The 24,242-nt window shown below is 44.7% G+C and overlaps 1 long non-coding RNA gene across 1 annotated transcript in view; it reads left to right on the top strand.

The window, feature by feature from the left end:
* LOC141166251 (uncharacterized) overlaps positions 1-24,242 on the top strand; it is a 63,715-nt gene that overhangs the window by 15,215 nt on the left and 24,258 nt on the right. Inside the window, exon 3 of the long non-coding RNA XR_012251268.1 lies at positions 14,620-14,802. This is a non-coding gene — a long non-coding RNA (uncharacterized lncRNA). The remainder of the gene's footprint in view (positions 1-14,619; positions 14,803-24,242) is intronic.

Below are 24,242 nucleotides of genomic sequence, written 5' to 3'. Positions count from 1 at the left end.
TTCCGCTGCGGAAATTCCGCAGCATAACCGCATGAAAAACGCATCGTGTGCATGCAGCCTAAGGAAGCAGTAATGACATAAATCCCTTCAGTGACCCAAAAAACTAATTACATTAAAGTGCAAATATACATTTGACTTTCTGCACCATTTGATTTTTTATGAAATGCTGGTTCCTTGTGTTTTTTTCAGTGTTTTTTTTCAAATCTGCAACATGTTAATTCTTTCAGCTGATTTTTGAGTGCTTTTTCACCCATTCCAATTAATAGTTTAGAAACGCAACTAAAAATGCAATGAAAACACTATTAAAAATGCATCAATAAAACATGAAAAACTCACATAATATATGCTGCATTTGAAACATACCTTTACTCTAAATACATGTTACCAGCAGATCCTTTTTTTATAATTAACTCTTACTTAGGCCAAGATCAGACAAGCGTATGTAAAATTTTCGTTTTTCATGCAAAAATGTTTGCTATTTTTCATCCTATGTCAATTTTTTACATCTGTATGACATCCTGACATTCGTTTTTACACATCAGCAATTAAAACATTTTGCAAGACCAAACAAATCCAGTTTATTATGTTAATAATTTCAATGGTCCAGTTAAAAATGAATGCCATATGGATGGTTTCCTTATAGAATCTGTGTTTTTTATGCACTCATTGAGTTTAGTGAGCGAGTCTGATCTGAAGAATAGATCAGAGTATTGCATGCTGAGATTCTTGTAGCGAACTGAGTCACTTGAACCACCATATTCACTTGCATTGTTCAGTATGCTGTCCATGTGCGGTCCACTTGGTATAAAGATAGCATATGGACGGAAAATAAGCTCACCTGTAACAGACCTTACTCTGAGCTGGAGCTGCTTACATGAGTATTCATGATAGTACCAGATATTCCCATTCTTACTACATGGGAAGACAGGTGTAAAGAAAAAGCGATTGGCTATGTTGCCTTTTGACATGTTGTTCAGTGGGGAGGGTTAAAACTTTTACCAGCCTCATGGTCCTCATTAGTGACGAAGACATGGTGCCCCATAAATTTACTTGCCAAAAAAGTCTTCAAACCAGTGGCTCTTACGATGCCATTCTACATATCCAATTAATGGCCTATTGCTGCTAGTCCGGCTTCTGTAGTTGGAGCTGATTTAGACAGGCTTAGCATCCGGAAGATAAAATTATCTGTAAGCTGTTTGGTAGCAGCTGACAGAGGAATATAAAGCAATTTTGTGAAATGTCAACTAAAATCTAGATTTGACTGGCAGTCGTTGGTCACCCTTTGGCCATCATGCCTTCATGCTCCCCTTATGGTTGAATTATTAGTCTGCACCAGCTACTTATTGTCACGTAATTTTATCCAGGGAATGAAAAATAGAAAACGTCAATTCAACCACCAAACATGCAATGAATACACTATTAAAAAAATAAAATGTTTCCATGTTTACTAATGAAGGTTTTAATTTATTAAACCAGAGTAGGAATAGCAATAATGTAAATGTAATATAAAAGAGAAGTAATGGCTGTAAAATCCCCTAGCGGTCTCTACTTCCTGTTGTAGCGATTATGTCACAGGTACATGTGACTGCTGCAGCCAATCACTAGCCACAGCAATGATTCGTTACACCTGCTGAAAAATGGGAACTGTATAAATCATCTTTGCATAAAACATTGGTACAAAAGAATATAAGAAACTTTGTAATATGAGAGAAATCCTCTTGTTTCCCCACTTATAAGACACTTCTTCCACTCACAGCTGCAATCCGAACTTATCATCCACTCTGAATAAACGCTCAATTTTGTTATGCTCAGACAAGACAGACTGCCAGCTCATTGTGATGTCATATGATACAGTCCATTATACTCTATGCATTGGCAGACACGAACGGAAGAGGGCCACTGTACAAGAACAAAAGAACGATATATGTACCCTTTGCAGCTCAAAATCTCATCAATTCCACCTGCTTTGGAGGAGGGATGAGTATTGAGGAGCAGAGTAGAGTGAGAAAACAGGCATAGGGAGATACAGAAAGATCCTGCTGAGCTTTCCAACAAGTCTTTTACCTCGCCCCAAAGCTAAATTCATATATACACAATTTCCTCCACCCTGCTGTTGCTTGTCTTGGTGTTCTATAAAAGGAATGAAGGGCAGGTGTCGATCCCTTTGTGCTACGTATGGGAGACATAATAGCAGCTAGTCACCTGCCACCAACTCAGCATAAATTTCAAATTGGAGATAGAGCCTGCCGAAGAAACGTCTGGTGACAATGCAGGATATAGGACATATAAGGGCTAGAAACAGTGTTCGTCATGTACAAAGCCAGGACAGTTTATTCAGAAAAGTTACCTAAAAGTACAGTTACTTTTTAATGTTGTGGTGTATGACCACCAAAAACATGAGATTCTCAACAGACCTTACCAAATTTATCTGTAACTATTAATGATCCATTGATAAATATGTCATAATTCTCAACACAGACTCATACTGTACAACATAATAGAGGATGCTAATTTCTGAGTGAGGTTCAATTTTACAGAATGAATTCAGTGTTTTAAAGAGAAAACTCATTCTGATATATGGCATGTGGTGGTGTAAGCTGCAATTTGTATTTTTAATGTGAAAAATGCACCATGGTGATATGCATGACACCAGTGAAATGCAGTGACATAAAAAAGACAAAAAAGTTTTATTATCTGGAAGGAAATGCACTTGACCTAAAGATTTTGCTGTGAATTGCACAGTATTGCAGTGGGATATTAAGTAAAATGTATGCATAAGCAATTTAAACCTTGTACATGCGGTGTTACTTTCAATAATCTGAATTAATAACAGCAGTGTTGCACATTTTATGAGAAAGCAAAACCTTAGCATGTGAAACATCTCCCTGCATCTATCTGTACAATAGTTCAGTAGATCACCTTCCTGCAAAGCGTTAAATGACAATTTGATTAATTAGTGCATACCAATGTACAGTTTTATCACATTATACATCTAGAATGATTCATTTCTCTGAGCAAGGTTATAGAACACAGAACCATCCTGAATATGTAGATATGTCGGAATCAAGCCGGCCAAGGACATCTTTCACGGGACAAATGCCAACAATGTAGAACGTACAGTACATTTAGGCAACTCTTGCATTCAAAGTGAATGTACATTAGTGACTGGAGCATGCATTTGCTAGTAAAACAGACAAAGTGGCAATTCATCAAAGCTTTTACACAAAAAATTGGCGTAAAATGCTTTTTAAAGCCACCAAATGTGTGTGAAGCGCGGATTTCCACAAAACTTTAACGACTTTTTGCATTTCCATTCCAGCTTGGCATAGCTGGGAAGGACAGTGCGTGGCAATGCCCACCTATCAAATTCTGCAAAAGTGCCAATGTTTTTTATGCCAGGAATGCTACTCCAGTCTCTGACTAGAATATAATTTCTGCCAAAGTGCAATAGAGGCACTCGCCACTGAGAAGATACTCCGAATTCATTAAGTGGCATATGCCTCTTCCTGAATTCCATGCATCATACTCCAGCGAGCCCTTCCTTAAGATTGCCAGTAAGTACGACCAAAAGTTTGGACACACCTTCTCATTTAAAGATTTTTCTGTATTTTCATGACTATGAAAATTGTACATTCACACTGAAGGCATCAAAACTAAGGATTAACACTTGTGGAATTATATACTTAACAAAAAAGTGTGAAACAACTGAAAATATGTCTTATATTCTAGGTTCTTCAAAGTAGCCACCTTTTGCTTTGATGACTGCTTTGCACACTCTTGGCATTCTCTTGATGAGATTCAAGTGTTAGTCACCAGAAATGGTCTTCCAGCAATCTTGAAGGAGTTCCCAGAGATGCTTAGCACTTGTTGGCCCTTTTGCCTTCACTCTGTGGTCCAGCTCACCCCAAACCATCTCGATTGGGTTCAGGTCTGGTGAATGTGGAGGCCAGGTCATCTGGCGTAGCACCCCATCACTCTCCTTCTTGGTCAAATAGCCCTTACACAGCCTGGAGGTGTGTTTGGGGTCATTGTCCTGTTGAAAAATAAATGATGGTCCAACTAAACGCAAACCGGATGGAATAGCATGCCGCTGCAAGATGCTGTGGTAGCCATGCTGGTTCAGTATGCCTTCAATTTTGAATAAATCCCCAACAGTGTCACCAGCAAAGCACCCCCACACCATCACACCTCCTCCTCCATGCTTCATGCTGAGAACCAGGCATGTAGAGTCCACCCGTTCACCTTTTCTGCGTCGCAAAAAGACACGGTGGTTGGAACCAAAGATCTCAAATTTGGACTCATCAGACCAAAGCACAGATTTACACTGGTCTAATGTTCATTCCTTGTGTTCTTTAGCCCAAACAAGTCTCTTCTGCTTGTTGCCTGTCCTTAGCAGTGGTTTCCTAGCAGCTATTTTACTATGAAGGCCTGCTGCACAAAGTCTCCTCTTAACAGTTGTTGAAGAGATGTGTCTGCTGCTAGAACTCTGTGTGGCATTGACCTGGTCTCTAATTTGAGCTGCTGTTAACCTGCAATTTCTGAGGCTGGTGACTCGGATAAACTTATCGTCAGAAGCAGAGGTGACTCTTGGTCTTCCTTTCCTGGGGCAGTCCTCATATGAGCCAGTTTCTTTGTAGCGCTTGATGGTTTTTGCAACTGCACTTGGGGACACTTTCAAAGTTTTCCCAATTTTTCGGACTGACTGATCTTCATTTCTTAAAGTAATGATGGCCACTTGTTTTTCTTTACTTAGCTGCTTTTTTCTTGCCATAATACAAATTCTAACAGTCTATTCAGTAGGACTATCAGCTGTGTATCCACCAGACTTCTGCACAACACAACTGATGGTCCCAACCCCATTTATAAGGCAAGAAATCCCACTTATTAAACCTGACAGGGCACACCTGTGAAGTGAAAACCATTTCCGGTGACTACCACTTGAAGCTCATCAAGAGAATGCCAAGAGTGTGCAAAGCAGTCATCAAAGCAGAAGGTGGCTACTTTGAAGAACCTAGAATATAAGACATATTTTCAGTTGTTTCACACTTTTTTGTTAAGTATATAATTCCACATGTGTTAATTCATAGTTTTGATGCCTTCAGTGTGAATGTACAATTTTCATAGTCATGAAAATACAGAAAAATCTTTAAATGAGAAGGTGTGTCCAAACTTTTGGTCTGTACTGTAATGCCAGTCCTAATGAATTGACCCCCCCAAAAATCTCTTTTTGTACTTGTTCATAACCCCTTCACGACTGGGCGATTTTTTGGTTTTGTACTTTTGTTTTTTCCCCTCTTCTTCAAAGAGCCATAACTTTTTTATTTTTCTGTTGACATATCTGTAAGTGCTTGTGTTTTGTCCTACAAGTTGTTTTTTTAAATGTTGCACTGGAAAATAGGAGAAAAATTCCAAGTGCGGTGATTTATATTTTGATAGATCGGTCATTTACTGACCCAGAGATACTAAATATAATTATTTTTTAATTTCTTTATTTTAAAAGGGTAAAACAAGGGGTGATTGTAATTTTTTTTCTTTTACTTTCTTTTTTAACTTAAAGTTTTAGTCTTTTTCGGGGACTTGAACTTACAGTGGTCTATTCTATAAATTGCAATATCATAGTATTGCATTATATAGATAAAATTACAGTCTCCTATGAAGCACAGCCTGAGCCTAAGTTCACAAAACTGCCAACATAGCAGTTTTGGGGACCTTCTGCAGGTTCCTGGCTGCCATGGTAACCCACTGGCACCCTACAATCGCATCATGGGAAGCTGATGGGCAGAAGGAATGGCACTACTCTCAGACAACCCACCTGAAATGCCACTGAGAGATCTTAATGATGGCATTAATGGGTGAACAACAGCAATCAGATCTTAGCTCCAATCGCTACTGTTACAGCAATATGCTGGCTGTGTAGTACTGCCAGGAACTGCTGGGTATGATGCGGTCTCAGCTCCAGAGCCAGCTCCATACACAGGCATCCAACATATAACAGACCAGTACCTCTTAGATCGGTAAGAGGTTATTGACACTAGAAGACACACATGACCAACGAACAAATATCTTATTATTATACAGGGTGATTCTCTTGCTACTTTACCCAAATAAATTGCAGTAACTTCTAAAAGAGACTGTTGACCGTGCTGAAATTTGGACTGTACTTTCTGCACTTTCGTTCATGAGAAGTGAGAGTGCAATGAACATAAGCGACAATGATGAGAAACATATTTGCACCGAGTGGTCCCGCTGACTTGTCGCCCAGCCGGTCGTCTACACTTCGAGATAGACATGCTGCACGCCTTTCTGCGCGTCGGTAGTTGTGGTGTGGTGCTTGTATTTCACTCCTGCCAAATTCCTTCTTCATTTATTAACAATGTACAGATACAGTATGGAGGAGTGTGTTTTCATTGTGAAAACTTATTGGAAAACTATGCCCTTAAAGAGGTGCCAAAGTGAGTTTCTAAAGTAGTTTTGGAGGTCGAAATCCACCTTCCAAACCGTGTATTCTATGTAAAAATGCAAGAGCGCGATGGGGTCTTATCCAATTAATAAATGTAACAGAAGTATTAAAAACTGCTCACCTAGTAGGGTTGTGTGGGACAACACCTATAAAGCCTGGACTCCAAATGCTGCAGCTTTCTATGGATATGTCAGAGATAGATGCTGGGAAAGGAAGTTGATTCTGCGCTTTCTGGAGTCACGACAAACCATTAGTATGGATAGAAATGTAGGTTTATTGTCTACGCGTTTCAGAGTCCACCGACTCCTTCCTCAGGACAACCATACAACCGGGGTGTAAGTACTTTCAGAGCAAGGGATCCGGAACTGCCGGGGCCGTGCCTCTGGTTGCAGGAGGAAGACAGACTGCAAGCACAGGAGTCAGGTGACTGGGAAGCTAGGGGCGTGTCCAGAGTGAGAGCTGGGAGGTCAGGTGACCCGGAGACTGGTGGCGTGGGTAGAGAGAGGAAGAGATGAGGACGTTTGCGTGGGAAAGCGGAGCTGGGTCCTGCTCAGCAGAGCAGTGAGAGAGGGTCCAGGCTCCTGGCTCCAGGACTGGGAGCAAGAGCCGAGTGCAGTGGACCGGAGGAGTCAAGCCGACTAGAGAAGAGAAGCAGGGTCGGTGGAGCCGGGCACGTGAGGTGCCATGTTATGGACTAGGGGCTCAGCGGGTAAAACCGGAGACCACCCACTGCCGCCAGAAGACGGAGCATTGTTTGGGCAGGGAAGCCTGAAGAAATCAACACTGGCCTCAGCTGGCAACTGCCTTGTGGAGGAAAAGAATCAGCTAAGTGTAAAAACTGTCGTTTACAACCGGTTCGACTCTGCTATATCTAGTTAAACTGTGAACTGTCAGTTAAAGACTTTTACCTGCCACTTTCCTTGTTTTCCCCCATATTTTCCCCTGTTACTCTCTGCGTGGAGATTGACCCTGTTATTATAAACTTCCCCTGTTTATTAACCCTGTATTGGCTGCTCTGTGTTTCTGTGTCGCTGCATCTAAAGTACCCGTGTTACATTTGGCGTAGTCGGCAGGATGCAGTTGTTAGACACAGACACCACAGAGAAGTCCATCCTGGGAGCCCCTAAATCTAGCTTGCCGCTGGGGGCCATGCTCAGCAATCTCCCAAAGTTCACCGGGGACAATATGATGCTGTGGGACTGGATTGAGAGAGTTAGGAGTATGTTACGTATGCATCCGATGACCCCAGCTATGCAAGCCGAAATAGCCTTACTGGCCATGGATGGCGAGGCTCGACAATCCGTGATGTACTGCCCTCCCCATGACCGGGATACTGTAGAAAAAGTGGTGCGGATACTGGAGGAGATGCATGGGGATCCCACCAATGTAGGAGAGCTGAGGATACGGCTGTTTCACCAAGTGCAGCAGGAAGGGGAGACTATGATGCAGTATGTTAATGCCTTACAGAGGGTGCATGCCTATATCACTAGAAAAGACGACATGGGGAATTTGGGAATGGGCCCCCCTGACGTGATCTTAAGGGACCAGTTTGTGGCAGGCCTCAGGGATGTGCAGCTGAAGCAGGCCTTGCGGGAGCGCCTGCGCGCCAACCCACGTATGACTTTTCTAGAAGTGGGGGTGGAGGCATGTGTGAGAGAGCAGAAGATGGGGGTGATGGCCCTGGCAGGGATGGTCCGGAGTAACGAGGTACGAACCCCGCCTGCAGCTGAACCGGAATGGGCTCGAGAGATGCAAAAGGAGATACAGGAGATGCGGGATGAATGGTCCAGTCTCAAGAAGACTCCTGCCCCGACACCAGAGATACCCAGATAGATTGCTCCAGTTATGGAAAGAATTGAATTCAGGACCCACCCTGCAGGAGAGTTCCGTAGGGGAGTGAGGCAGCCCTACACAGACAGAGACACGACCTGCTGGAAGTGTGAAGGCGCATGACATTACGCCAGGGGCTGTGCTAGCCGAGGGCGGCCCCTGTCGTGGCAGCCATTAAACTAGCGGGCTCTGTGTTTGGGGGACACAGCCCGAAGCCTGAGGAAGGGGAAAGAAAAAGAGGAAGTCCCAAGGACCTGGTTTCCACCAGCCCGACTGTCTGGGCCGAAATAAGCGGTCGGGCTGTTCACTGCCTGATTGACACGGCATCCCAGGTGACTACAATGACAGAATCCTACTTCCAACAGCGATTTCCAGAGATAGCGCGGCCTGAATGGGGACCAGTAATTAGACTGACGGCAGCTAATCAATTACCCATCCCAGTCGCAGGGGTGGTGTGGATGAAGATCTGAGTGTGTGGAAAAGATGTGGGAAAAAAAGGAGTCGGACTGGTCGCAGGGGGAACTGGAAGTGGACCCCCGGTGACCCTCGGAATGAATGTGCTGAAAGAGATCAGGCAAATCCTGATTAGTGAGCCGAAGGAGATTCCTCTAGACCAGTGGGACCCGCGAACCCCCCAAAGGAGGGTCTTTCAACAACTAATCCAAGCTGCCCAGGCTCAGGAGACGTCGAGTGAAGGGAAGATCCTGGGGAAAATAATAGTGCCAGCAGCTACGGTGATCACCTTACCACCCGGACAAACTGTACTCATGTTATCCTCACGGGCCTGCACACCTCTTGAGGGGGTCGAAGTTCAGATACAACCAACATCGATATACAAAGTACTCCCCGTACTCTTGGTGGCTCAGGCACTGGCCACCGTTCGGGGTGGCAATGTTATAGTGCGGTGTGTTAATCTGGGCGAGGATGATCTCACACTCCCTCCCAGGGCGGAAATAGCCCAGATTCTGGGAATGCCAGAGAAGTTGGTGCGACCTGATGTGGTACAGCTGTCCGCTGTACAGGAGACCCCTGGACTCTGGTGGTCACCGTGCCGCCGGAATCCCACCGGGCTAGTGCGAAGGGGGGATGAAGAATCCTAGATCGAATGCGGGCTGAATTGACGGGACTTATACCTCGACAGGTACAGCTGGTTGAAGAGGTGCTGGAGCAGTACCAGGAAGTTTTTGCTCGCCATGAGGATGATTTTGGTTGCACCGAAGCCATTACCCACGAGATTCCCATGGGGAGCGCTGCCCCAGTGCGGGACAGGTACCGGCAGATACCTCCCCAGATGTATAAAGAGGTTAAGGAGATGCTAGCTCATATGTTACAGAATGGTGTGATACGGGAGAGTCAGAGTCCATGGGCAGCCCCGATTGTCCTGGTCCAGAAGAAAGATGGGACCCTACGGTTCTGTGTGGACTATAGACGACTGAATGCCTGTACAGTACGGGACTCTTACCCACTACCCCGAATCGAAGAGTCCCTGTCGGCCTTAGGGAAGGCAAGATACTTCTCCTCCTTGGATCTGGCCAGTGGGTACTGGCAGGTGCCCGTGGCCGAACATGACCGTGCGAAGATGGCGTTCATATTACCCATGGGACTGTTCGAGTTCAATCGGATGCCCTTCGGCCTGACTAACGCCCCCGAGACATTCCAGTGTCTGATGGAGAGGTGCCTGGGCGATTTAAACTTCGAGGCGACACTGATTTACCTTGACGACATAATTGTCTATGCCGCCACCTTCGAGGAGTACCTCCAGCGACTGGAGCAAGTACTGAGTCGCCTACAGAGTCATGGCCTAAAGGTGAAGCCCCAGAAGTGCCACCTGTTCCGCAAGCAGATCGACTATCTCGGTCATACTGTGTCCGGTGAAGGAGTCAGGCCCACCCAGGAAAAGGTGGCCGCCGTACAGGAGTGGCCTACCCCGAAGACAGTGAAGGACATTCGGGCTTTCCTGGGACTTGCCGGGTACTACCGAAGATTCCTGAAGAACTTCACCCGCATAGCCAACCCATTGCTGGAGCTACTTAAGGGAGTGTCGGCGGGCTCCAAGAATCAGGCGATTCGGTGGGGAAGCGGCCAGGAAGAGGCCTTCTGTGCCCTAAAAATGGCCCTGACCGAGGCCCCAATACTTGCCTATGCGGATTTCTCCCAACCCTTCATACTCCACACTGATGGGAGCCTACATGGTCTGGGAGCCGTGTTACTTCCAAGTACAGGAGGGGAAAGAGCGTGTGATTGCGTACGCCAGCCGCTCACTTCACGACTGAGAGGAACCCGGATAATTATAGCTCTTTCAAATTAGAGTTGCTGGCTCTGGTTTGGGCAATGACCGAGAAGTTTGCAGAGTATTTGTCTGCGTTCGAAGTACTGGTGAGAACAGATAACAACCCGCTGGCCCACCTGGAGAATGCGAAATTGGGGGCCCTGAAGCAGCGGTGGGTGGCCCGCATGGCCAGGTACCGGTATAAGACCGAATACCGGCCTAAGGCAGAGAATACTCATGCCGACGCCCTCTCCAGAGTGACATATGAATGGCCTGATCATGACCGCGATGAAGATTTGGAGGCGGATGAGACCCCTAGATTCCGAAGTTTCGTGGGACCGCTGGCCGCGGCGCAGGGACAGATCGGAGAGACGTCGGAAGAACAAGTGCTAGGACGGCCAAGAGATGACTGGATCCGACTTCAACAGACTGACAGAGAAGTTGCTCAATTACATCAATGGGTGGCTTTGCGGCAAGTTCCCAGTCGAGAAGAGAGGAGTACCTTGTCCCCGGGAGCACTGAAGATGCTGGGACAATGGGAGAGACTGTGTTTGTGAGACGGGCTGCTGTACCGACAGGTGCAGCTACTGCGAGAGTTCGGGACCACCTGGCAAGTGGTGATCCCAGAGAAGTTGGTCGGAGTAGTGGCTAAAGTGGCTCATGAACGAGGGGCTCACTTTGGACCAGAGAAGACGTTCCAATGGTTGCAGAGGCTGGTGTATAATCCCCGACTGCGAGCAACAATAGAAGACACTTGTCGAAGATGTCAGAGCTGTGAGCTGGTTAAGCCCCCGGAGCAGCGCCATACAAACTATTGTGACTTCTGCCCCCTTGGAGGTGCTGATGATCGACTATTTGGCTGTTGGACCGGCGCATCTCGGGTATGAACATTGCCTGGTAATGACAGACCACTTCACAAAGTTTGCGGTAGTGACCCCGACCAGAGACCAGACCGCCGAGTCCGCTCCGCCGGCCATCTGCCGAGACTTCAATCGGGTGTACGGCTGCCCAAAGAGGATTCATTCCTATCAAGGCGCCTGCTTCCAAGGCTGGGTGATGGAAGAGCAGCACCGGTTGTACAAGATTGAGAAGTCACGGACTACTCCTTACCACCCTCAAGGAAATGGGGCCTGTGAACGCTTTAATCGGACACTGATCCAAATTCTCCTCATGTTGGAGGAAGATCGGAAGGTATGGTGGCCTGAGTTTGTGGCCCAAGCTGGTGTGGGTCTAAAACAACCGAGTGAACAGTTTGACGGGGTTCAGTCCTTATACCTTGCTGTTCGGGCGAAAGGGGCGGTAGATTACTGAGTTAGAGCTGGACCCCAAGGAGGACTACCCACGGACGGGGGTGTCTTCCTGGGTCCGGGAACATAGGCATCGACTGTAGACCCTCTGACGGTTGGAACAGCAAAAGTTTCAGGAGCTCAAACATCATGAGACATTGCCTCTTCGAGGGATAGCTCTGAGGCCCGGGGAGCAGGTGTTGGTTCGGGACAGGCGGCCCCGGAGCAAATTGAGTAGGTGATGGGAACTGACCCCACACCGAGTGAAGCGCAGGATTAGCGCTGAAGGACCTGTGTATGAAGTTCAACCCGAGGGGACTGAAGGAGCCCCTACCAGAGTGGTTCATCATAATATGCTGCGACCCTGTCTGTCTAAAGATGACGAGGATGGAGAATAATCACCTGCTTCTAGAGGGAGTCCTGTCACAGTTGCCCCAAGCCACGATGTGGACGAAGAAGAGTTGTTGATTTTACCTCCGAGCCCCAGCACTCGATTACGTGCAGTCCCCAGTGCAGGCGGCGAGGGAACAACATCGGTTGAAGCCACCAGGCAGGCGGAGATTGGAAATCCGAGTGACCCTGCACCCCCCATCGGTCAGACTGAGTTACGCCGGTCAGAACGGACAACAGCAGGAGTGCCTGCTCACTGTTACGAACAAGATCAATTCATATGGTACCGTATCGTCCAGGAAGTCCAAGAATGTGAACGTTTGATGAAGGAACTCTCGCCCGTGGAATGGCGAGTTAAAGGAGAGCGGGAGTGTAAGGGGGAAGACCGGGGTGTAAGTACTTTCAGAGCAAGGGATCCGGAACTGCCGGGGCCGTGCCTCTGATTGCAGGAGGAAGACAGACTGCGAGCACAGGAGTCAGGTGACTGGGAAGCTAGGGGCGTGTCCAGAGTGAGAGCTGGGAGGTCAGGTGAACGGGAGACTGGTGGCGTGGTTAGTGAGAGGAAGAGACAAGGACGTTTACGTGGGAAAGCGGAGCTGGGTCCTGCTCAGTAGAGCAGTGTGAGAGGGTCCAGGCTCCTGGTACCAGGACTGGGAGCAAGAGTCGAGTACAGTGGACCAGAGGAGTCAAGCCGACTAGAGAAGAGATGCAGAGTCGGTGGAGCCGGGCACGTGAGGTGCCGTGTTATGGACTAGGGGCTCAGTGGGTAAAACCGGAGACCGCCCGCTGCCGCCAGAAGACGGAGCATTGTTTGGGTGGGGAAGCCTGAAGAAATCAACACCGGCCTCAGCTGGCAACTGCCTTGTGGAGGAAAAGAATCAGCTAAGTGTAAAAACTGTCGTTTACAACCGGTTCGACTCTGCTATATCTAGTTAAACTGTGAACTGTCAGTTAAAGACTTTTACCTGCCACTTTCCTTGTTTTCCCCCATATTTTCCCCTGTTACTCTCTGCGTGGAGATTGACCCTGTTATTATAAACTACCCCTGTTTATTAACCCTGTATTGGCTGCTCTGTGTTTCTGTTTCGCTGCATCTAAAGTACCGTTGTTACGGTTGTCCTGAGGAAGGAGTCGGTGGACTCTGAAACGCGTAGACAATAAACCTACATTTTTATCCATACTAATGGTTTGTCGTGACTCCAGAGAGCGCAGAAACAACTTCCTTTCCCAGCATCTATCTCAAACCGTGTATTCTGTCATTGATGAATAAGCTGGAACATAAAGGAACATTACTGGATGGCATGATGGAGGACATCCAAAATTGTCTGAGGATATGAAATAGCGACTTCTAACATTTCCACGAAAATCGTTGCATAGGCTTTCCCAGAAGACAGGCATATCTTATTCTACATGGCAACAAGCGGCCAAGAAAGGTCTGTTTGCTCGTACAGAGTCACTGGCATTGAGGAATTTAAAAGGCCTGATCAAGAGAAAGGAATTTCGTTATTACCGTATTTTTTCTTTTGGGGTAATTTGAATGGTCGGGTGCACAGTAACAAGCCATGAACATTACAGGCACTCCGAGAGAATATAGCGAGAGAAATTCAGGCTGCGACCCCAGATGTCCTGCGGAATACATTCAACAATATGGAATGGCACATGCAGGCGTGCTTGGATGCGTAAGGTGGATATTTTCAACACCTGCTTTAAAACATCAGTTTCTTATCAACCAAGGTATGTACAGTTCAAATTTAAGTACGTTAGATCGTCTCTTTTAGATGTTACAGAAATTTTTCTGGGTAAAGTATCGAGTTAATCACCCTGTAGTATACTGCCATGGTCAAAACTTTTGAGGCTGAAACATGTATTGATTTCCACAAAGTTTGCTGCTTTGCAGTGTTTTTAGATCTTTAACTCAGATGTTCTATGGTTACTGAAGTACAACTCTAAGCATTTCATACACTGAACAAAAATATAAATGCAACACTTCTGTTTTGGCTCCTATTTTTCATGAGCTGAACTCAAAGGCTTTTTCTATGTACACAAAAAGGTCTTTTTCTCTCATATATTGTTCACAAATTTGTCTAAATCTGTGTTAGTGAGCACTTCTCCTTTGCCGAGATAACCCATGCACCTCACTGGTGTGGCATATCAAGATGCTGATTAGACAGCATGATCATTGCACAGACGTGCCATAAGCTTTCAACAATAAATGGCCAGTCTAAAATGTGCAGTTTCACATCGCACAGCACAGTGCCACAGATGTCACAGGTTTGGAGTGAGCGTGCAATTGTCATGCTGACTGCAGGAATGTCCACCAGGGCTGTTGCCCATGAATTGAATGTTCATTTCTCTACCATAATCCGTCTCCATTGGTGTTTCAGAATATTTGGCAGTACATCCAACCGACCTCATAACCGCAGACTATGTGTAACCACACCAGCCAAGAACTTCAATATACAGAATCTTCACCTCCAACATCGCCTGAGACCAGCCACCCGGACAGCTGCTGCAACAATCGGTTTGCATGAAAGAATTTCTGCGCAAACTGACAGAAACCATCTCAGGTAAGCTCATTTGCATGCTCGTCATCCTCATCGGGGTCTCCACCTGACTGCAATTCATCGCCGTAACCAACTTGAGTGGGCAAATGCTCACATTCAATGGCGTCTGGCACGTTGGAGAGGTGTTCTATTCAAGGATGAATCTCAGTTTTCACTGTACAGGGCACATGGAAGACTGCGTGTATGGCATTGTGTGGGTGAGCGGTTTACTGATGTAAATGTGTGAATCGAGTGGCCCATGGTGGCGGAGGGGTTATGGTATGGGCAGGCATATGTTATGGACAATGAACACAGTTGCATTTTATTGATGACATTTTGAATGCACAGAGATACCTTGACGAGATCCTGAGGCCCATTGTTACGCCATTCATCCACGACCATCACCTCATGTCGCACCATGATAATGCACGGCCCCATGTTGCAAGGATCTGTTCACAATTCCTGGAAGCTCAAAATATACTCACCGGACATGTCACCCACTGAACATGTTTGGGATGCTCCGGATTGGCGTATACGACAGCGTGTTCAAGTTCCTGCCATTATCCAGCAACTTCGCACAGCCATTGAAGAGGAGTGGACTGACATTCCATAGGCTATAATCAACACCCTGATCAGCTCTATGTGAAGAAGATGTGTTGCACTGTGTGAGGCAAATGATGGTCACCCCAGATACTGACTGGTTGTCTGCCCCCTCCCCCTCTCCAATCCGGATCTCCATAATACTGTACAACTGCACATTTTAGAGTGGCCTTTTATTGTGGCCAGCCTCAGGCATAACTGTGTAATAATCATGCTATCTAAACAGCATCTGGATAAATCACCCCTGTGAGGTGGTTGGATTATCTCGACAGGAGAAATGCTCACTAACACAGATTTAGACAAATTTGTGAAAAATATTTGAGAGAAAAAGACGTTTTGTGTACATAAAAATCTAAGACTTTTTCTGAGTTCAGTTCATGAAAAATGGGAGCAAAAACAAAAGTATTGCATTTATATTTTTCTTCGGGGTATGTTTTTAAGCTTTTAATTGACAAATATGTTAAATACTGCTAATACTTAACATTAATATCAATTATTGTGATGTTTTATTGAAAAAAATTGAAGAAGACTTTCAATAGCAAGCCTGAAGCTGGATTAGGAAGTGACAGTTCTGGGATCCTTGACCTGGCTGGAACACCTATGATGTCCTGGGAAGTGGAGCAAACAAAAAGAAGAGCGCAGCTGCTGCACAGATGGAGTCAGGAGCTCAGGAGGGTACAGCTGCGGGTTTGTCGGGACCTTGAGACAATGTCAAAGTGGGGTTGAGACATCGTCTATGCCGGACCTGGAAGGTTAGAGAACAAAGACAAGGCTTTCCAGCCCAGGGAATGGTTACTGCAAAAATGGGCTATGGTCAGTTAGAAGATAGTGTGGGCACAACGGGTCTACTAGAGTTGATGTGCAAGGCCGAAGTAGAGGTGTTGTGATGAACGAGCTTGGAGAATCTAGAGACAGCACATATGTAATAATGTTCAGCAAAAGATTTTGCTTTGGAATGCGTGTGGGGGTTATATACACCCCTGAACAGAGAAGGCTCTATGCCAAAAAGCAAACAACTCTTTTCTGGGATTTAGACATAGATATGTTTCGGTGGCTGGGTTTGTTCAGTTTCTTAGGCACATGGAATAAGTAGGGTGGGGAGGGTTCTGTGTAGACATGCTACATGATAGATTTAGAGCATAAAATGGGAACTGAGAAGACAAAATGGATCCTGATTTCCCTCAATAATGTGTTATGGAAGATCCAAGTCATCTTCATCTTTGCCATATATTTGAAATGTTTCTGGCAAGTAATGTGCTGCCACATGTAGCACACAAGTTGACATAACATGTTTACTTTTTGTAATGCCGAAGATGTGTTTGCATAGATGACTTGGATCCTTCATGATGTTCTCAATGAGTACAGACCATTGCTGCTGAGTACCCATGTCCAGGGTTGCCAACATCCTAAAAAAAAAATTCTGGACAACTGGACTCAAATTCATGGACGGCTTAAAATTTTTACCGACATTTGACACTCCCCCTAAACACCACGCCTCCTAAAGACCATTCCCCCTAAAGACCACACACCCTAAAAACCACGCCCTAAAATGATCAGAATAGGAGCCAGAGGAGATACTTAGAATTACATTACAGGACAAGAGAAGTGGTACTGTGCAGTGAAAAGATAATAATGGGAAAGACAATAATGGGACATAAAACACACTACGCTTGCGCCGTATTTGATCACATTTGGTGCGTTTTTTTTTAATTCCGTGTAATTCTTCCAAAAATGTAGAATGCTCTGTAAGTGAGAGGTCTGTTTTTTCAGATGTTTTCCCATAGCTTTCTCTTTAGGAAAAACGACTTCCCCCCAAAAAATGCAAGTTAAAAACTCCATTAAAAAATGCTTATAAAACAAAAAAAACTATATGTGAAGAAACCACAAACATTATAACTCACTATACTGGACTATTGTAGGGTATTATATGTACCATCACATAAATGGACAGATCTGCCAATCAGGAGTTTGAGAAGATGGGTGATAATTACTGTGTGAATGGTTTCAGCACTATTGATGGCTGCCCAGCGGACAGAAGGAACAGGGGACATTTTAAGGCTGATCACGATTAGTCTATGGTCTTACAACCGTTCGTGCTGGGCAAAGCCGGGCACAAGACATTGCAAATCTGACATGCGTTATTGTGTGCGAAGCAGGTGGCATAATGTAACTGCTATGGCATTTGGCGTAGAAGTCTTGCCCAGAGCAGACACTCTGATTGGCACACATCATAGGCTATGGTCAGACAAAAGTTGCCATGTACCATAGGGCATCAATGGTATGGATACTGTATTGGCATTAAAAAGTTGCAGGACCGAAAGAAACAAGATGAGACTGAACCACAGGCTGAGAATGACGGGCAGCTCCGAGAAAAAAGAGCAAACACTGCTGCAAGTCTGCCATCTCTGCCCACAAGCCAGGCATTGTATGCCCAGCATACCTCCTACCTGCCGGGCTGCATCCTGCATCAGTGGTGCCCTGCACGGGGATAACGACCATCCTTCCCTGGGCCCAGCGCCCTCTCTATGTGCTATCACTGAAGCAGGCAAAATGACGTGTCCTCTCCCCCTGGACGTTCATAAGAAGCGAGCCTCAAGTAGCGATGCCCAGGCGCACAACTCTGCCAGCTCTCCCCCTGCCTCTTTACTTACACGCTGCCCTCATTCTAGGCAAGACAATGCCAGGAATAAGGAGGATACGATACAATGAATGAGGAATGTGGTGGTTCAAAATCTGCACTGCCTGAGGTTCAAAAGTACGATCACACACAGAGGTGAAGCATGAATGCGGTTTATGGTTTCAGCGCGTTTCAAGGTTTTCAACCTCTTCATCAGAGCCAAACTACAATGATCATTGTGGTTTGGCCCGGATGAAAAGGTTTGGAAACCTTTAAACGCATTTAACACATGTGTTAATTCATAGTTTTGATGCCTTCAGTGTGAATGTACAATTTTCATAGTCATGAAAATACAGAAAAATCTTTAAATGAGGTGTGTCCAAACTTTTGGTCTGTACTGTACATCAAGTTTATGCAATGACTCATTATTCACAGTGTTGACCCTTATTTTTCAAAATCACTGCAGTTTGTCTTGGCATGCTAGATATCAGTTTCTGGGCCAAATTCTGACTGATATCTTATTCTACAGCATGGGAGGAGTACAGTGGCAGTGATTCAGCTAGTTTCAGTGTGGTGCGAGCAAGCTCTAAAGCAAAGAGCCTGCCAGTAACATGAGCTCCTTACCCAGGTAACAGACCATGTTGAGGTTGCAGAGTGACTGGTAACCTAGGCAAAGAGCTGTACACTATAAATGTAAAAATTCCTTTAATCTTGAGTATTAAGATGATTTTTAAGACAAAGTAAATTGCAAAGTTGATAGTTTTTACAAGCACTTTGCAATTTTAACTACACAAGACCTTGAAATAACCACTTTAAATGCTGCTGTCATAGATTGACAGTGGAACTTAAGCGGTTAATAGCAATGGTTTGAGCTCAGCTGTTAGAGGTAGATGTTGGCTGCGTAACTGCCCGGTTTGATGAGGGCTCAGCTCCTGAACTTGCATCATACATAGTGTACATGACATTGGACGTACCAGTACCAGGAAGGAGTTAAAAATATAAGATAGGACATTTGCCGTGACTCACCCATCCACATTTGGAATTCTCTTCACGAACCTGACCTCTGGCTGTGGTATTCACAATGAAAGGACAATATTTCATGGAAAATCTGGCATTGGGAATATTAACTTTCTTGCTTTATTGTGGTATATAACATAAAATCCATCATGCTACACACTTTAAATAATAATTAACAATAATTACAGCAGTTTTTATCCTCAATATCGGACATTTTGCAAAACAGTGATTAAAAAGAACCTATAAATTATAAGAAAAACATAAAAAGTGGCAATAAGTAACATTATAAGACTTTCTACATTTACAGAGCATGTCCGATGATTTCCCTCAGTATTAGAGAGATGCAGATTTCACCTTCATTTTACCACAGTGGAAGCAAAATGCGGTGAGATATACCAACTGAGACAGGGGAGCTCATTTTATACATGATCTACATGTCAAAGTGGAGCCTTGTGCTCAGATATGGTACAATTTGTCTTGTTTCTCCACTTTGTTGGGGAAGAATGAATAAATAGAAGAATAAATGGGCTAATTTATTAATCTATTTTAATCATAAATTCACCAAAAGAGAATCACAAACATGGGGAATGAATTAATCAATGTATCCCTAAGAGCAGCGAATCGGAAAACGCAAATCAGGCAAATATTTTCTTCACCTCCAATCAGAAGATTGAAATATCAGTATTGCAGTTTAATGCTCAGTATTGTTATTTATCAGCCATGTAACAAGATGGCCATCTGTATTATGCCACTCAGATGAAAGAGGATACAGCTGCATTTTAAAGGGTTAATCTGAAAAAAGGAGGACATAGCTGAATCTAAATGGTTAGCTTGCAAGAGGTGGACATAGTTGCTTTTAAGGCCATGACCCCACTATCAGTATTTGGTCAGTATTCGGTCAGTATTTTTTCTGAGGAGTGGGAGCCAAAACCAGGTGATGAACAATCAGAGAAAAGGTATAATAGAAACAAGTCACCAATTCTGCATTTATCCCCCACTCCTGGTTTTGGCGCCCACTCCTGAGAAAAAATACTGACCAAATACTGAAAGTGGGGCAGTGGCTTAAAGGGTTAATCTGCAAAAGAAGAAATCATCTGTCTCAAAGGGGTTTATCTGAATCATTTACTTTATACTGTACACAGGCCGGCATCCACACTCACAAAACACGGAGAAGAAACTGACAGGATTTACCTTAGTTGCTGTTTTGTAACTTCCCTCTCCTCCTCCATAAGACAAAGGCATCCATCTTACATCTGTTCTTACATAACTACATACAGAATGATATATCCAAAAAATACTTTGGCACAGAAAATTGCAATTCAAAAGGGTATATTAAATTTATTCAAAGATCCATAAAGTCACAGATAATAGAAAGACAATGTTTCGGCTGTGCAAAGCCTTTCTCTAGGTACAGTGGTGTGAAAAAGTGTTTGCCCCCTTCCTGATTTCATATTCTTTTGCATGTTTGTCACACTTAAATGTTTCAGATCACAAAACAAATTGAAATATTAGACAAAGATAACACAAGTAAACACAAAATGCAGTTTTTAAATGAAGGGCTTTATTATTAAAGGAAAAAGAAATCCAAACCTAAAGGACCCTCTGTGAAAAAATGTTTGCCCCCCTAAACCTAATAACTGGTTAGGCCACTATTAGCAGCAGCAACTGCAATCAAGCATTTGCGATAACTGGAAATGAGTCTTTTACAACGCTCTGGAGGAATTTTGGCCTACTCATCTTTGAAAAATTGTTGTAATTCAGCCACATTGGAGGGTTTCCAAGCATGACCCGCCTTTTTAGGGTCACGCCACAACATCTCAATCGGATTAAGGTCAGGGCTTTGACTAGGCCACTCCAAAGTCTTAATTTTTTTTTCTTAAGCCATTCAGAGATGGACTTGCTGGTGTGTTTTGCTTAATTGTCCTGCTGCATAACCCAAGTGCGCTTCAGCTTGAAGTCACAAACAGATGGCTGGACATTCTCCTTCAGGATTTTTTGGTAGACATTTACCACAGCAAGTCTTCCAGGTACTGAAACAACAAAACAGCCCCAGACCATCACACTACCACCACCATATTTTACTGTTGGTATGATGTTCCTTTTCTGAAATGCTGTGTTACATATGACGTGCCCCCTGGGCCATGGGGTACCCGGATCCGGGCCTGTAGACGCTGGGGGTTGTAGTCACCGTGGCGGCGACCCGGTCCGTGACCCAGGTCGATCAAACCAAGGGTAGTCTATGTGTAAAGGTGTTTAATGCCCGACTACGCCACCTGTGGAATGTGGTCAATAGGAACCTCCGCTTCAGAACAATCCTCTGAAGCTGGTGGTATAGCAGCTAAGGTAGTGTAACTCCCCACAGGAAGAGTGTAGCTCCAGGGCAGCGTGTATAGATGATGGTGGTTATGGTGCAGGTAGTCAGTAATAACACGGAGTCAGATAGTGCAGTCCCAGGGTCTTTACTCACGATTATAACAGTTACAGTTACCAGTGCAAGACCCACGGCGTCCTGTGTTCACGCAGTGAGGGGTTCAGCCGACCCTCAGGTAACTCCGGAGCATTTTACAGGACCCCCTTCTGTGTGTCCTCTCTCTGGCCTGCTCCCTGCACTTCACACCCAGTGGCACTTCTATCCGGTATTCTCGGGCCTTGGCGAGCGACGTGTGTTCCGTCCCCTGGGTCCTATGCAGCTACCTTCTTAGTGTACTGGTGTGGACTTGTGGCCTGCGGTACTTGAAGTGCTGCAGCTTCCGGTTTCCTAGTTGGGCCTTGTAGCTCCATGCTAGTTGAGGGACCGGTTCCCTTTTTCTGGCCTGACCCCTCTACTTTCTAGTAGGGGCGGGCGTACGGGTGGCTTGCTGCATGGCCCGTACCCCTGGGGTCCCTTCTGTTCCTGGAGCCTTCCTGCTCCCACTCCCCTCAGGCTCAGGCCTCCTGACTAGGCCCGCCTGTGGAGCAGAGCTCATACAGAGCCCCTGCTCCCAGTCTTCACCTCAGTCCGTCTGGACTGGAACTCTCTGTCGGGACTCCCTTGATCTAAGATGGCTCCCATACTTATACTCCTACTCCAGTGCTCCCAGGATCTACGTCCTCCACCCATCCACTACATAGTTCCCCCTTTCTAAGTGGTTCCTCCCCACTCCAGCCAGGGATCAGGGACTGTGCTCTCCCGTAGGAGCAATCTCGCCCTGTCCCTTGGAAATGTGGTGTAGTGGATATAAGTGTTAGGGTCCTGAGCCATACTTCTTCCTTACCTGAGAGTGAGGTACCACATGTCTGGATGAGATGCAATAACTCTGCGGCGACCGAACCCTCAGGGGCGCCACACATATACTCCAGATGTAACGGGACATACATCTTCCAAAATTTCAACCTTTGTCTCGTCAGTCCAAAGAGTGTTCTCCCAAAAGTCTTGGCGATCATCAAATTGTTTTCTGGCAAAACTGAGACAAGTCTTTATGCTCTTTTTGCTCAGGAGTGGTTTTCATTTTGGAACTCTGCCATGCATGCCATTTTTGCCCAGTCTCTTTCTTATGATGGAGTCAAGAACACTGACATTATCTGAGGCAAGTGAGGCCTACAGTTCGTTGGATGTTGCTGTGGCGTCTTTTGCGACCTCTTGGATGAGTCGTCACTGCTCTCTTGGGGTAATTTTGGTCATCAGGCCACTCCTGGGAAGGTTCACCACTGTTCCATGTTTTTACCATTTGTGGATAATGGTTCTCACTGTGGTTTGCTGTAGTCTCAAAGCTTTAGAAATGGCTTTATAACTTTTTCCAGACTGATAGATCTCAATTACTTTGTTTCTCATTTGTTCCTGAATATCTTTGGATCACAACATGATGTCTAGCTTTTGAGGATCTTTTGTTCTACTTCACTTTGTTAGGCACGTCCTATTTAAGTGACTTCTCGATCGAGAACCGGTGTGGCAGTAATCAGGCCTGTGTGTGGCTAGGGAAATTAAACTCAGCTTCCTAAAGATGTGATAAACCACATTTAATTTATAATTTAAGGAAGGGGGGGGGGGCAATCACTTTTTCACATTTCCTTTAATAATAAACACCTTCATTTAAAAAAACTGCATTTTGTGTTTTTATCTTTGTCTAATATTTAATTTTGTTTTGTGATCTGAAACATTTAAGTGTGACAAACTTGCAAAAGAATAAGAAATCAGAAACACTTTTTCACACCACTGTATATCTGTGTGATATAAAGAAAAAGTATGATGTCACATGTATATAAAAAAAGCAAAATTAAATAATTAGTGCCAATGATTTCTAAGAATCAGCAAAATAAGAAATCATCAATCGGGACATAAATCGATCCAGAAGATTATCCTTGTAGTGGAATCATGTGACAGGGTCATAGCTAATAGATATAGTGGGTATCAAGCTTATAATACATGATCCAAATTTAAGGTAAAGGAAGTAAAAATCAGCATAAAAATCAAAGCAATTAAGTTAGACAGAGACAGTCATATTACTAAGCAGGGTATATGGAGGAGGATAATGATTAATAACTGTTGTTAATATTGGGCATGTGGAACAGGATCAAACTTCAAGATATAGGAGGTAGGACGCAGTTAATATAAATAGAAGTAATTGTGTTAGGAATGGAGGTTGTATCCTCCTCACAATAGCACATCACATCAACCCAAGAGCAGGTAGAAGGTATGGCTTAAAAAATAAAAAGATAAAGGAATTGGAATTGTGGACATGTGCAACACTAAAAACATAGGCAATTTGCATTTTACTCACCAATTTAAACAACAAATGGATTTGGTCAACACTAGTGTTGAGCGAGTATGTTCTGTCCGAGTACGCTCGGGCCGAGCTCCGAGTATTTACAGCTGCTCGGTGATATGGTTAAATCGCTCCCGTGTTCATGATTTGCAACTGTTTGGCAGCTTTATTACATGTGAAGAATGTGTAAGAAATAGACATTCCTCCCATGTAATAAAACTGTCAAACAGTTGCAAATCATGCACAAGGGAGCGATTCAACCATATCACCGAGCAGCTATAAATACTCGGTGCTCGGCCCGAGCGTACTCGGCGAAAGGGTTAATAGAACATACTCGCTTAACACTAGTCAACACGTAACATTTATGAGCTCTTCAATGATGATATAATTATGGTAAAAACAAACACCATAATTGGGAGAAGGACCTTAAACTTACAACTACTATTGAACAATGGAAATACAGTCTTAGTCTTACCTATTCATCTAAT

This window comes from Phyllobates terribilis, unplaced genomic scaffold (genome assembly GCF_046119375.1).
Source record: "Phyllobates terribilis strain yellow unplaced genomic scaffold, ASM4611937v1 Scaffold_11__3_contigs__length_659146591, whole genome shotgun sequence".
In the NCBI taxonomy this organism is placed as follows: domain Eukaryota; kingdom Metazoa; phylum Chordata; class Amphibia; order Anura; family Dendrobatidae; genus Phyllobates; species Phyllobates terribilis.
This window is presented reverse-complemented; position numbering and strand designations above follow the sequence as displayed.